General features: G+C 40.7%; 1 long non-coding RNA gene across 1 annotated transcript; it reads right to left on the bottom strand.

The window, feature by feature from the left end:
* Nucleotides 1–7,807: 7,807 nt before the first annotated feature.
* LOC138759090 (uncharacterized) lies at nt 7,808–14,899 on the bottom strand. Its single transcript, XR_011354635.1, has 2 exons — nt 14,235–14,899; nt 7,808–9,187 (listed from the first exon to the last, which is right to left on the bottom strand). It is a non-coding gene; the product is annotated as an uncharacterized lncRNA (long non-coding RNA).
* Between the last annotated feature and the right edge of the window lie 901 nt (nt 14,900–15,800).

The raw sequence follows: 15,800 nt of genomic DNA, 5'->3' as shown, positions 1-15,800 counted from the left end.
AAAGTGGTTGAAAGAAAGGGGCTCTAACGAACTTCATTCATCCAGGGAGGTATTTGTAAATGGGAGGCTATGCCAGAGTTGGTGCCGGAGTAGGGTCTCCAAGAACATTGCGTATGTACCCATATAACCAAATGTTTGCTTAAGACTTTCAAGGCTAACGGGCATGTAGAATGTTTAACATGGGGTTGAAGGGATGTAGGACCTATTTCTGTGCAGCATTTATCTATGACCGCTAAACGTGGCTCAATCTGGATGTAGGAAATGGAAATCAATCCAAACTGCTGAATATACAGGTATGGAAAAAAAACAGGACTTTGGTAAACCAGGTGCATTTTATCAGAGGTTTCTTCACTGATAAATTTTTATATCATCTTTTCCGCATTGACTCTACGATAGATTCCTGTTCATATCTCGGTCTGAATCTTTTTTTATACCAGCTTGGATTTTAAACTTTCAATGTATGTTGACTGATTGTTTGTTCCGTAAGGGGTTACTGTATCTGCTGAACAAGTGTCCCATGTTAAATGCAATGAATTAATCAGTATCAAATGTAAACAAATATCAAAACTTCACAAGAAAAAATTTGTTCTTGTTCATATGGCTGACTCAGTCAATCAGCAAAACCGGAGGGTACTTGAACAGTATAAAAGCAGCCTTTGCAGCCCTAATAAAAGAGTGAGCTTAACCTGTCACACTGTGTAGTGTTTTTTTTGGTAGCGGTCGGCTACAAGTGTTAATATTAATGAGATTAACGAAACAATAAAAAGAAAGAAAAACATTCTTATATTAAGAAATAGGGGTAGATTTTTTTTACAAGAGTTTCACCTAACCGAAAAGAGATTGGGTTGATCAAGTTGTATTTTCTTCATTCATTTTTAATTCTAGGGGATTGGCGATTTTGTTGAAGAATAAAATACCAATTAAACTTTAGAGTGTGACTAGGGATCCTGCAGGTAGATATATAATTGTAAATTGTTAAATATTTTCTGGGGTCCACCTAAAACTCTTTCATTTTACTCTTGTCCTGTCTTAAATCAGAGGTATTCAATTTCCTATAAAATTCCTTGAACAAGCCAAATCACCTTTAGAGATTGAGTTACATCTGGCATCCTGTTAAGAAATTTTAATATTAATTCTGAAAATTCTGAAATTGAAATCCCCCTAAAGCATATCTCAAAGTCAATTTCTGCATCGCTACACTAGTTAAATTACCCTTCCACAAAACCTTTCTCACCCCACCAGTATTCAATTCCTGAAAAATACCTTTGGAAACACACATAGAATTTATTGAAAAATTATATTGAACAAGTGGGAAAATATTCATCTTAATACAATTCACGTGGCCTAATAATGTTAAATAAAGATCTTTCCACTCACTCAAGTCTATTTTAAGTTTTTAAATAGTGGTACATAATTTTTATCTATATAAAGATTGATAATTTATCTCAAGGGCTACTCTTAAATATTTAATTTTATTAGTATATCGCATCTTTGTAATCTACTTACATCATCGGAAATTGGTAGTATTTCATTTTTATCCCAATTAACATTATATCCAGACATTACTCCATATTTCGCCAAACACTCTTGTAAGTGTTTCAAAGATTGTTCCAGGGGTGTTAAATATATCAAAACATCATCTGCAAATACATTAATCTTATATTTATCATCTGCAATTTTTATACCTCCAATTTTATCATTTTGTCAAATAGCTTGAGCTAATAGCTCTATGACCAATGCAAATAAGGCTGGTGAAAATCGACAACCTTGACACGTTGATCTCGATAATTTAGGTGATAAAGAAATTTGACCATTCGTCACCACACTAGCAACTGGATTTTTATATAGTGCCTTAACCCAAACAATACAAAGTGGCCTGAGTTTATTTTTTTTTACTACTTTAAATAATTAAAATGCCATTCCTCTCCATCAAATTCTTTTTCTGCATCAAATGCGGCTGTCATTGGTTGGTTGGGCTGATGTCTCAACGCATTGGTCATAATAATCAATCTAAGAATATTATTTGAAGCATACCTATTCTTAATGAAGCCTGCTTGATCATCATGTCCCAATTGTGGTAAATATTTATCAAGTATATTTGCTAACATTTTAGCTACTATTTTATAATCAACATTGAATAAACAAATTGGTCGATATGAAGCAACTTTCAACGGGCCTCTGTTTTTCTTTGGAATTACTGTAATTATCGCTCTTGAAAAGGAATATGATAATGATTGCTCATCTGTTGCCTGCTTAAGCACATCCATAAGTACCGGAGAAAAAACTTAATTAAAACTCCTTATAAAACCCTAACACTGAACTCACCCTCACCAGGAGATTTCCCATTTAGCATAATCTATATAGCCTCCTTAATTTCAAAATCTGTAAATAGGGCCTCCAATTCCTTTAAAACCAGCAAATCTAAAGCAGAAAAAAAAGACTCAATAGAACCATTTTCTTGAACTCCTTCAGAAATATATAATGCTTGATAGAATAAACAAAATTGATCATTAATTTCCTGAGGTTGAATTCTTTTTTACAGCATTAATGGTTCTCAAATCCTGTTCAGCCTTCAACTGCCAAGCCAAAACCTTATGAGCTCTATCCTTTAATTCATAATAATGTTGCTTAGATCTCTGTATTAATTGTTCATATTGATATGTTTGTAATGTATTATAACAAAGTATCAATTTGGCCAACAGTGCTTTTTAAAAAAAATCTTCAGTGGAATTCCCTTGAAAGTCATTTTCTAAAACAGCTATTTCCTTCTCTAAATTCATACACTCTGCCAAAATCTTTTTTCTTAATTCTTGCAGAATAACTAATAATTTGACCTTGCAAATATGCTTTCAAAGCATCCCATAAAACAAAATTACTCTGTACTTAATTAGTATTTATCTGTAAAAACTATACAATATTGTCCTTAATATAGCTAATGAATATACGTTGTTTCAGTAACATTGCATTAAATCTCCATCGACAAGTCATCTCCATAGCTTCAGAACCAACACAGGATATAAGTAGCATAGAATGATGGGACACAATCCTACAATATTCTGCCTGAGTAATCCGAGCCTGGAGATGTGCCTCTTCTAAAAAAAGTCGATTCTAGAAAAAGAATCATGTCGTGGTGAATAAAAAGAAAATGTTTTTATATCAGATTTAATCTTCTCCAAATTTCAACCAAATTCAAATCTTTCATCAGAGCTACAATTTGTACAGTTGTCTTATATTTATTTACACTTTCTGGAGATTTATCCAATAACGTATCCAAAACACAATTAAAATATTTTAATTTGCCTGATTCAAGTCAAAAATGTTTCAGATATAAACCATTTGTTGTCCACATATGTGGCGTAAACATACAACAACGTTGAAACAATTCCACAAAAAAATTACAGTTCACCCTTGAAACTCTGCCGGTTTTCTCAGAAAATGATTCCAATTCAAACGGTATCTTTTTATGTACCAAAATTGCCATTCCTCCCTCCTTAGAATTAAAAAAAAAGCAACAACATGTACAACCCAATCCCTTTTCAAATTCATATGTTCTCTTTCAGTCAAATGCATTTGATGTAAAAAGCAATACCAACCTTCATCTTTTTAATATAAGCTAGCACACGCTTTTGCATAATCGGACTATTAAAACTATTAAAAGATGCAAAATTCAAATTATCCATATTTTACAAAAAATACCTCACAGAGGCAATACAAATATATATATAAAAAGCTCCCCTTTGTAAATAAAAAAAAACCCACTCGAAAAATACACGCAAAAACAACCCCTCAGAACAGCAGAAGAAAAAAAAAACTCCTCTAAACTACAACAAATGTACTAAGTCCCCAATTAACTGGGTGTGGACAATGCCACTCGTGTTAGATGACTTTCGGAAGTATCAGATTCATCCACCACCAACCCCCAGCCGAACTTCTTTCGAGATAAATCATCCTTTTCACGTTCATCCTACTGACTCCAATCCAGTCAGATTTTTTTGGGTCCTCAATACCAAACAAGCTTTGCGTCATGTCCCCCTTCTTCCCGTTCCAATTCCTCTTGTCTTAGGTGATTATGGTCAATCAGATCGAACACGCATATCTGGCAAAGAATTTGCAAAGGTTAATGCATTATGATCACTCTCAAAGAATTGAGATTGATAATTCCCATTGAAAACTTTCAACACAGCAGGGTATCGAAAGGTAAATTTATTCCCTTTTCTCCACAATACTCCTTTAGCTGAATTAAATTTCTTGTCTCTTAATTATCTCTTGACACATATCTGCATAAAAGAATACTCTATTACCCTGAACTTTCAGTGGAGCCTGATTTTGATGGGCTTTTTGAACAGACATCCGCAAAATCATGTCCCTATCCTGATACTTCAAACATCGAATTGGGATAGCCCGAGGCGGCTGTCCTGGGTATGGTTTTTTCCTCAATGCTCTATGTGCTCTATCTAATTCCAAGCCATCCAGGAAAAACTCAGCACTCAGAATATCTGGAATCCATTTCTTAAAAGTTCCTAACCGGCTCCAAGCCTTCAATATGTTCTGGAAGTCCCAATATTTTCACATTATTATGCCAGCTTTGATTTCCCAAAGATCAATCTTATTCAACAGCTCTCGTCTGAATTTCTCAGCCCGTGAATGAATCTTCCATTTTCTCTATTTTGTTCCACTTGATCTCTACATTCAAGAAATGCCTCTTCATTTTGTTTTAATAATTATCCTGCACTCTATCAACCGCCTTCAGACATTTTTTTACAGATGACACCTTCACAAACATTATTCATTCTGCCCTTCATATCGATATATCTGTGAAGTCATCTGAAAAAGACTTATTTTCCACCTGTTTAGCAATACCTTCTAAAACAGTAAAGACTGCTTCCATCCCAGACTCTTCATTTCCCTGAGACCTAATTTCCCTGAGTCCTTAATTGTGCCTGCTGCAATTCAGGTTGCTCGTTCCAGTGTCTCAAGCAGTGCAGGACTTTCTTCTCCCTCTTCACCTGCAGTCTCTACTGGACGCGCTGTCCGACTGCGGGTTTGGACCCTCACCAATGTCGGGCCGACTTCTTCAGCGCGACGCTGGACGGGTCCCCCCACCGTCTAAACTCGCTCCAGCATGTCGTGCATGCGTGTATTCCCACACATACCTTGAACACCCAATGGTCGCTTAGGTGCGTCTGCTAATGCAGGCCGCTAGGCTGCTGGCCATGCTAACGGGCTCACATTGGAGGCTGTCGCTTGACGCCTTTCGGCTGCCGCATCCGCGGACCTGGCAGCACAGGCGCACGTTTCTGACCCCGCCGAGCAGCTAGAAGAACCGGCGCCAATCTTGCAGCTGCAAGAAGGCGCTGGTGTAATACGTAGTCTGCCAGGCGTGCATTGTGACTTGGGAGCAGCTTCAATCAACTCAGTGGCTTCTTTTTAGTGAGTAGGGATCTATTCTTCGGCACTATTAAAAGGCAGTTTATTTTGCAATTGAGTCTTAGCTTTCTTCACATCTGTAGCCATTTGTATATATTTTGTCTTTAAATATCTTCAGGAACTTTTTCCAGGTTTTTCCAAATTTTACAATTCGGGCATTAAACTGTTCAGCTGGGGAGAGCTGGTTTTGCACGTCTTCTTCCTACGTCATCTCGCCACGCCCCCAAATCATAACTTAACCATTTTTCTTATGTACAATTTTACATGATTTATCCATCACTGGATCTAAACAACAATTAAAGTCTCCCCCTATTATCATATGATATTTAGATTCTGACGTATTGAGCAAGATATCCTGAAAAAAACTGTCGTTATCAACATCTGGTGCATAAATATTCGCCAAAGTCCGAGATTCGGCAATTTACTTTCAACACTCTCCCAGTAATCTCAAATACCGAGTCCAAAGTAAAAGATAAATTGTTATGAATTAAAATCGCAACCCCTCTAGCTTTTTTTATTAAAAGAAAAATAAATAACTTGATCTACCCAAACCCTTTTTTTTTTATTTTTGGTGTTCACTATCTGTTCACTGCATTTCTTGCAAGGGACAACATCTACTTTAAATTTCATTAATATATTTAACACTTTCTTGTGTTTAATCGAATTATTGAGCCCATTCACTTTAAAAGTAGCATATTGTAGATCAGCCATCCTATTTGTTTTCGCCATATTCTATGCAGCTGGATCTCCATCTCAACAAATCAAAACAAATCATCCCCCTAAAGAAGAAAAAAAGAGAAGACCCCACTCTTTACCCTCCATCTAAGAAACAGGTACTACCTCCCCAAAATCACGGGTAGTGGCCTAAGCCACTAAGGGAGTGTCGGTTTTAGTCGATTTACCATGTGTTCTCATCTCCACCCAACAGATGTATCACAAATTCAAAGTTCACATCTCAGCTGGCTTCCTCCAAATCTTTATTCACTTGATCTTTATTCTCTTCAGAATTATTGGAGCTCTCTTGCTGCTTTTCTGCCAACTGACTTTCTTCTCCTAATTCTTCTTCCCCTTCAAAGGCTCTTCTCCGATTCCATTCTTTCTCATTTGAGTTGGAGAGGACCCATCTTTCTTAACATCAGGCAAGGACTTCACGAATTCCAAGGCCTCGCTCTCATTATCAAAAAAAAACCGAGAATCATATTCACCATAGAAAACTTTCAGCATCACAGTGAATCGAAAAACAAATTTATAACCTTTCTGCTAAAGAAACGCTTTTGTAGGATTAAATTCTTTTCACCGTTAAATAACATTCTGACTTAAGTCTGCATAGAGATATACTCTTCTATTCTGAACAATCCAACTGTTGTTTCGCGTTCTGTTCTGCCAGTCGCAAATTTAATTGCCTGTCGTAATATCTTAGGCATAGAATCAAAACTAATCGGGATTGCTGACCAGGGATTAAATTAGGTGTTAAGGCTTTCTGTACTCTGTCTAATTCAAACCTCTCTGAAAACATTTCAGCGCTCAAAACCTTTGTAATCTGTTTTGTTTCATTTCATATGCATGTGGCAGGAGGTTAGTAAAACTATAGAAATGTCGGGTGGATTATCTAGACATGCTCATTTGGTTCAGAATAAGACTCTACCTTTTATGATGGATAATAACCTCCTTAAAATTGTGAACCTTCTTGATTGCTGGAGCTGTTTTCCGCTCTAACAACGGATTGATATTCTTCCTATAGATGGGCGACGTAAACCACGGAGAATCCTGATGTGATTTTTCCAACGACTCGTGCAGTTAAATTATGTTGTCCCAAGTCGGCTAACATACCAAGCAATTTCATCACAAAGACCACGAAGAAGTCTGAAGATGCTAGAACATGAAGGTACACTATCTGCTGGAGCATATCGGTGAGCAAAGAAACATCAATGAGAGAAAGAAAATGGGGAATATTTCCAGCAAAATCATTAATCGAGACACGATTGTTTCGAAAGCCTCTACTTTGTTCCTCTGGTGAAGCGACCAGAATTGCATTGTCTTTGGAAAGTATTCAGTTGGATGGGTTAACAAAGAGAAGAGTCTTGTCACAAGTGTGACAATCAAAGGTAACTTTATTGAACACACCGGAGGTAAACAGGAAAGAAAGTCAGCGATAGTTAATTGATCCCGATTGTGCTCCGATGCACATGTCTACACTTCACAGATAGGGTCTTTCAAACACACTGCATATTGCCTGCACCAATTAGGTGGGGTTCTCTGCAGCACTGACCTATCGCAATATGATGGCTCAACCTAACTATTGTCAACCGTACCCTTGACACCTCCAGCGGTTTCCAGAGTAGTGACCTCGCTGTCAGAAATAAAACTTCTCACACATGAGTCTCTTTAAAACTGATGACACGACAAGCTTTATTTACAAGTCTGCAGAGTTGGACTCAACTGGCTTCTCACCAGTTAAGCCCTGATACATACAGTGCATTGATTTTTATACCTTTTTTGCTTGTCCTTCCCCTCCTCTTTAACACTGTTTTAATTGGTTAGTTTTTGCAAAATCATTCTAAGTACACTTGCATTTGTAATTATCATGTTAGTCAAGTACACTACGAACTCTGCACACACTAAATTCTGTTTTTCACTCTTTTATCAATCTTTGGCTCCTACATGTCTCTTTGTGACCATGAAAGATCTCTGTTTGTTATAACATTGTCCAGCTGAACTTTTATGGTAAGCTCCCTGTCTATTCTGGCTTCCCCTTTTATGATTAATCATCACATTTTAACTTAAGCCATTTTAACCTAAATTCTATATATATAACAATCCACCCCTTTCTCTCTTTAAAATGTGTGTATTATATATATATATGAATGGGGATTTTAACTCGGGGAAGAGAAACGTTTCATGATAAATTAATCTCGTGCTGAAGTGGACCCCCGCAGACCCAACAATTGGTTACATTAAAAGTTCCTGCAATTCTAGTTGCAAGATCAACAAAAAGGTTATCTCCCCCAACTGCGTGACCGAAACTTTCATGGTTATTTGGATGGACTCGAACTAAGTCTGGCTGTCTTAAAGGGGCAGGCACTTTCGAGTGTGGAGTGGAACTTCTCATTGGAACAGTACGCTGGTGTATGCAAAACCAGAGTCCATCAGGGCATGGTGGGCCTGAGTCACCCTTCCAACCGTTAAGAGGGAAAGGAGTGGTATTAGGAATCTGTATATAATGACCCATATTATTTCCTTCTTTTTCCACACAAGGGGTATATGGATGTTGGGTGGTATTTTCTGCCCAGCATTTCTCAGGAACTGAGGTATGGGAAATAAAATTACCCTCCTTTCTTCCCCAAGTGTGGTCCTGAAACAGGACCACTGTGTCTCTGCATTTCTTACATTTCACACCTGATAAAGACATAGGCAAACTAAGAAAAATCAAAGAACATAACAATAACATTGTGAATCAAGTCTTTTCTGCGAAATCGCAAGGTAAGAAGTTTTTCTCCAGGAACACAAGTCCAATCTGAGTTCGTATCAGGGTCCTGAGGCGCCTCTACAGGTCCCTTAAATCTGGATGCGTGCGTCCACCCCTTCTCTCTTGTTCGTGCTGCAGCCTCTGTAGTTAAGAGAACTTGGTATGGACCTTCCCACTGGGGCTGGAGTTTTTCAGTTTTCCAGGTCTTGATGAGAATCCAGTCTCCTGGTTCCACTTTGTGTAAAGAAAAGTCTAGAGGCGGTGTTTGTGCCAATAGTCCTCTCTTTCGTAAATCTGTAAGAGAGCGTGACAGTGCCTGTAAATAGTTCCTAACAAATATATCCCCTTCCCCAAAGGTGGGACACCCCTCAACTGTACTCCAGAAGGGAAGCCCAAACATCATTTCATAAGGGGACAACCCTACATCTTTTCGTGGGGCAGTACGAATTCTTAATAAAGCCAGGGGCAGACACTTTATCCAAGGCATTTTAGTTTCCACCATTAATTTTGTCAATTGCATTTTTAGGGTTCCATTCATACGTTCAACCCTCCCTGAGCTTTATGGATGCCAAGGGGTATGCAATTTCCAAGAGACCTGTAATGCATTACAAATCAATTGCTGGATTTTTGAACAAAAATGTGGACCCCTGTCTGAGTCTATAGAATCCATTATACCATATCTGGGGATTATCTGCTCTAGGAGGAGGCGAGCTACTGTAGAGGCTGTAGCATTTACTGTTGGGAAGGCTTCCACCCATCAGGTAAAGTGATCTATTACCACCAACAGATACTTCCATCTTTGGACTTGAGGTAACTCTGTGAAGTCGATCTGGATACTTTGAAAAGGGCGTATGGCTAATGGTTGACCTCCCATGGTCCCTGTCCTCATTACCTTTTTATTAATATTTGTGCATAGGTGACAGTTCTGCACCTCCTGTTGGGCCAAGGTGTAGATTCCCTTACACACATATTCTCGAAGCACTGTGCCACATAAGGCTTGGGTGCCCCAGTGGCTCTGATGATGCAGGTGTTTTAAAATATTGCGAGTTATTTCTTTATTTAGAACCATTCTTCCATCTGGTGTCTTCCATGTTCCATCAGGCAGCTGGCTTGCGCCCAGCTGAGCCATGTCCTTTTCTTCCTTAGCAGTGAAAATGGGAGCCTTCTTTATGCCTTGTCTTATTGGGATTAAGGTCAGCAAACGGACTTCTTGTTGCATGGTTGCCCTTTTGACTTCTTCATCAGCCAGTCTGTTTCCAATTGCTGTCGGGGTATCTCCCCTCTGATGGCCTGGTATGTAGACCACTGCTATTTCCTGGGGTAATGTCAAGGCTTCTAAAGTCAGAGTAATCATCTGTTCGTGTGCCAATTCCTTTCCTCTTGATGTAATTAGACCACGCTCCTTCCAGATCTTACCAAAGGTATGCACTACCCCGTATGTGTATTTGGAATCAGTGTAAATCGTTCCAGTTTTCTTTGCCAGTATTCTGAGGGCTCTCTGCAAGGCATATAGTTCACAGGACTGTGCTGACCAGCTTCCGGGTAGTCTCGTGGATTCTACTACTTTCCAAGTATTTCCTTCTATTATAGCATACCCACTTCTTCTCATTCCGTCAACACATCTGGCGGAGCCGTCAATGTAGAATTCATATCCTTCTCCTAGAGGAGTATCGCAAAGGTCTTCTCGGGTCTTGGTCTGAAGATCCGTCAACTCGACACAGTCGTGCTCCACCTCTCTCTCTGTTTCACTGCCGTATAAAAACTGAGCTGGGTTGCAGCTATTAATCTTTGCAAACTGTAGATCTTCTCCAACCATTAAAATGGTTTCATACTTTAATATGCGAGAATCAGTCAGCCATCGATGGGCAGTTTGTGTTAATAAAACACTCACAGAATGGGAGGTGTACACAGTCATCTTTCCTCCAAAAGTAAGTTTACGTGCTTCCTCTACCAACAGAGCAGCAGCCGCTACTCCCTGGATACACGTCGGCCATCCGCGAGACACTGGGTCCATCATTTTGGAAAGGAAAGCCACTGGGTGTCGCTGACCGCCTTTTTCCTGTGTTAAAACCCCCACAGCTGTTCCTTGGTTATGAGTGACAAATAGCTGGAAGGGCTGTTTTAAAGAGGGCAGAGTGAGTACCGGGGCTCGTGTCAGGCGATGCTTCAAGTCCTCAAACCATCCCTCCTCCTCCTGGGTCCATTTCAATGGATATTCATTTTCATTTGTCAGCTTTTCATACATAAACTTCACCAACGCTGAGTAGTCCTCTATCCATAACCTACAGTAACCTAAGAGTCCCAGGAATTGTCTTATTTCCTTCTTATTACGGGGTAACGGCATTCTAGTGATTCCCACAATCCGTTCAGGGGTAATCTGTTTCTGTCCTTTACTTATCTGGTGTCCCAGATATACCACAGTTCTCTCAACGAACTGTAACTTGTTCCTGGACACCCGTAGACCCTTTTTCCCCAGATAATTCAAGAGTCTAATTGTATCTCCCCTCATTTCTTGTTCCTTGGGTCCTGATAATAGTAAATCGTCCACATACTGCATTAGTTGGGAATCATCAGATTGTGGATAGTCCGCCAGGATTTGTTCTAGCATTTGTCCAAACAGGTTCGGAGATTCAGTGAACCCTTGGGGCAATACAGTCCACCGAAGCTGTCTCCGTCTACCTGTCCATGGATTTTCCCATTCAAACGCGAACATATCTCTACTTTCCTCTTCTAATGGACACGTCCAGAAGGCATCCTTCAAGTCGATAACACTAAACCACTCATGGTCTGGGGGAATCCGACTCATAATAGTATAGGGATTAGGCACCACTGGGTGGCGGGTCTGAACAATAGCATTCAAACTTCTTAGATCCTGAACTAGGCGATAGGATCCATCTGACTTTTTCACTGGGAGTATAGGGGTGTTATAAGGTGACATGCATTCTTCTAATAGTCCGTCTCGTATTAGAGTCTCAATTACCGGCTGTAGCCCTTTTCTCCCTTCCAAAGAAATAGGATACTGACGTTTCCTTACCGGCTGATGACCTGGTATTAATGTGACATGTAAAGGTGGGATGTCCAGACCTCCTCGATTTCCCTCCTTATACCAGACTCTCTCGTCAATCTGCCGTTCATCCTCTTCCTTTAGAGCACAGAGGTGGACTCGCACTTCTCCGTCCACAGGGAGAGCACCCAAACCTAGGGGAGCCTGTAAGTCCCTTCCTAGGAGGTTAAATCCAGCCGACGGTAACAACAAGAGGTCTTGTACCCCTTCTCTTTCTTCCAGTTTCACTGTTACTTGGGGAATTATTGATACCATTCTGGGAGCCCCTTCTATCCCAGAAATTTTCAAATTACTTTTTACAGGTTCAGTCCCGATTGGCACAGTTATTACACTACTTCGTTCCGCTCCTGTGTCCACCATAAACACCACCTCTTCTCCCTTGGGACCAATTTTTAGTTTTACCAGGGGTTCCCTCTTATACTTGGTCCCCAACATTTGGAACCCCTGACCCCCCTAATCTTCTTCCATAAGTTCGAGGGCACGCAATTCCCTCTTGTATCGGGGGCATTCCCTCTTAAAGTGTCCTTCCTCATTGCAGTAATAGCACTTAACGAACCTCCGGGGTCTTCCCTCTCTTGGATATCTTGGATTGTTTAGAGGAAGGTTTTGTTTTCTTTCCCCTCTGGATTCGGCATTCATCTGTCGGATAGTCTGTACCATAACATTTGTCGCCCTCTTTTGATCTTCTTCTTCTCTCTGCACATATACTTTTTGCGCCTTTTTTAACAGGTCGCTTAGGGGTTTTTCGCTCCAGTCCTCCTCCTTTTCTAGTTTCTTTCTAATGTCCTGCCATGATTTGGAAACAAATTCAATTCAAATAAGCTGTTCACCCATTGGTGTACTAGGGTCCACGCCCGCATACTGTTGGACATTCTTTCTCACCCTCTCCAAAAAATCAGTAGGGGACTCGTCTTTCCCCTGGTGGTTCCCAAATGCCTTGGTGAAATTGTGACCCTTTGGCACAGCCTCCCATATCCCTTTAATTGTCCACTCTCTATATTGTCTCATACTTGCCAATCCCTCGGGTGTTCGTTTGTCCCACCTGGGTTCATTTAAGGGATAATTTTGTTCATGGGGTCTGGGGTCCCCAGGTTGTTCATATTCCCACATGAGGAGGGAAGCCCGTCGAATCATCTGCCTCTCCTGGGGTGAGAATAATGTTCCCATTATTGCCTGCATCTCTTCCCACGTATATGTGTTTGGTCCCAGGAATTGGTCGAGCTGTTCGGCCAGTCCTATAGGATCTTCCAATAACTTTTTCATTTCTTTCTTAAATCCCCGCACCTCTGTACTAGTTAGGGGAACATTCACATATCCCGTTCCCCCTCCCGGTCCTCCCATAGGAACTTCCCTCAGGGGATTTAGGCTTATTGAAAACTTTGATGGTCCTGGACCAGTCTGGGATCTTGTCCAGGGTCAGTTTACCGGTGGAAGTTTAGGGTCCGACTCCCTTAATTCATTCTTTTTTTCCCGGCCCCTTTCGGGGCAATCAGATTCATCACCTTTCCCCTCCGGTAATGAGCTTTCCTCGGGCGCAGTAGGCACCGGGGGAATATAAGGAGGGGGAAGGTTGTCCAGAGGTTCCCACTTCTTTTCTCCCGCTACCCTCAATTTAAAACATTTTGTTAAGGATCCTGGCCAGGGAACCCAACAAAATGCATATGGTGACTCTTCTTGATTCACCTTTGGTCTAGAATTTACATATATGTTTAATGCTTGTCTAACCCAATCCTCATCAGATCCAAATTTCGGCCACCAGACCGAGGAACCTTTGACCAAAGAAGACAATATTGAACCATCTTTTTCTTGTTTTTGTCTCAATATCTTTTACTAGCCCAATTTTCAAACATTCTCCCCAAAGGGCTGTCAAGGGGAACTCCCAGGAATTGTCCTGAATTTTCAGACGAACCCTTAGATTTTGATCCTCCCATTTTCCCACCTAGATCCGTTTATCGTTGCTGAGGACCCTCTCGTTCTGGACCCTACTCCCTTCTTCTCAGACGCCTCGTCGGAGGTACTGTCCCTCCTTCGGTTACCGCTGAGGTTTCCCTGGGGTCGACCCCTCTCTTCTCGGCACTTCGTCGGAGGTGCTATCCCTCCTTCGGTTACCGCCGAGGTTTCCCTGGGGTCTATCCTAGAGTCCCACGACAGGGTCCTCACGCCACGACAAAAGCTCTATACCTGATCTATTACGTTAGGTTTTTTTTTATCCTAACAGGTGTATCCCGTTACACCTGTTACCCAATCCCCACACCACAATCGTAAGTCGTCACTTACCGGTGTCTTCTCGGGGATTGAACCGTCACCCTTCTCCTCTCCGTCTTGTCGTGTCACCTTGTCCGGATACCACTCGCTCAAGCCGCCCGAAGCGACGAGCAAGGGACTAGGAGCCGCTGAACTCAGCGGGGTGCACCACCTCCGATGTCCCTCTTCTCGCCTCCCCCCACGGCTGGAGTGTAGATCCCGGACGAGCCCCCATTTGTCAGAAATAAAACTTCTCACACATGAGTCTCTTTAAAACTGATGACACGACAAGCTTTATTTACAAGTCTGCAGAGTTGGACTCAACTGGCTTCTCACCAGTTAAGCCCCGATACATACAGTGCATTGATTTTTATACCTTTTTTGCTTGTCCTTCCCCTCCTCTTTAACACTGTTTTAATTGGTTAGTTTTTGCAAAATCATTCTAAGTACACTTGCATTTGTAATTATCATGTTAGTCAAGTACACTACGAACTCTGCACACACTAAATTCTGTTTTTCACTCTTTTATCAATCTTTGGCTCCTACATGTCTCTTTGTGACCATGAAAGATCTCTGTTTGTTATAACATTGTCCAGCTGAACTTTTATGGTAAGCTCCCTGTCTATTCTGGCTTCCCCTTTTATGATTAATCATCACATTTTAACTTAAGCCATTTTAACCTAAATTCTATATATATAACACTCGCGTGCATAGATGTCTGAGACTTGGAACAAGTTATGAGCTGCGAGTCTGGTCAATGATGACACCGAGTCATTTATATAAGCCAATGGTAAAGTAACTGGTAGGTGATGCGTTTTAAGATTATCTTTCAGACAGGGATGTCAAGTGACCATTCACAATAAACAACGTTCCAGAGATTAAGGCTTCTTCTTAAGCCACATATATACATTTAAATTTACATTTAGACATACAGGTCATTCCTATCCACAAGTCAGTGCCACTGAATTTACACCCAATTAACCTACACTCGCCGTACCTTTTGAATGGTATGAGGAAACTGGATCCCCCAAGAAAAAAACCCACGCAGACTTACGGAGAACGTACAAACTCCTAACAGACAGCGCTGGATTCGAACCCCGATTGCAACGGCTGGCGCTGTAAAATCGTTGAGCCAACTATGCCGCCCTAAGACATGTAACACACCCATCTCTTCATTTGGGGCCAAATCAAAGGTATTGACATATGTTTTACATTTATTTTTTTATATGAAGGACGGTCAACAGATGTAGGGTATTTTTATGCAGAAAATTAGGTTTCGAGATATTTTAATTGGGATCTACCCGATTATGATAGGCAGAGATCGGATGTACAGGCAGCTCTTTTTTTCTCCAAGATAGAGTGGAGAGTCATCCACGTACATTAATTAGCACTGTTCACATTCGGCTGCAAAACAAATTCAGTCTTAAGATTTTAACCATATAACCACTTACAGCACAGAACAGGCCAGTTTGGCCCTACTAGTCCATGCCATAACAAATCCCCACCCTCCCAGTCCATACCCCTCCAGTCCTCTCCTCTCCATGTAACCATCCAGTCTTTCTTTAAATGTAACCAATGATCCCGCCTCAACCACGTCTG

This window comes from Narcine bancroftii, chromosome 3, assembly GCF_036971445.1.
Source record: "Narcine bancroftii isolate sNarBan1 chromosome 3, sNarBan1.hap1, whole genome shotgun sequence".
Classification (NCBI taxonomy): domain Eukaryota; kingdom Metazoa; phylum Chordata; class Chondrichthyes; order Torpediniformes; family Narcinidae; genus Narcine; species Narcine bancroftii.
Note: the sequence above shows the minus strand (reverse complement) of the source record. Positions and strands in the feature narration are given on the sequence as shown.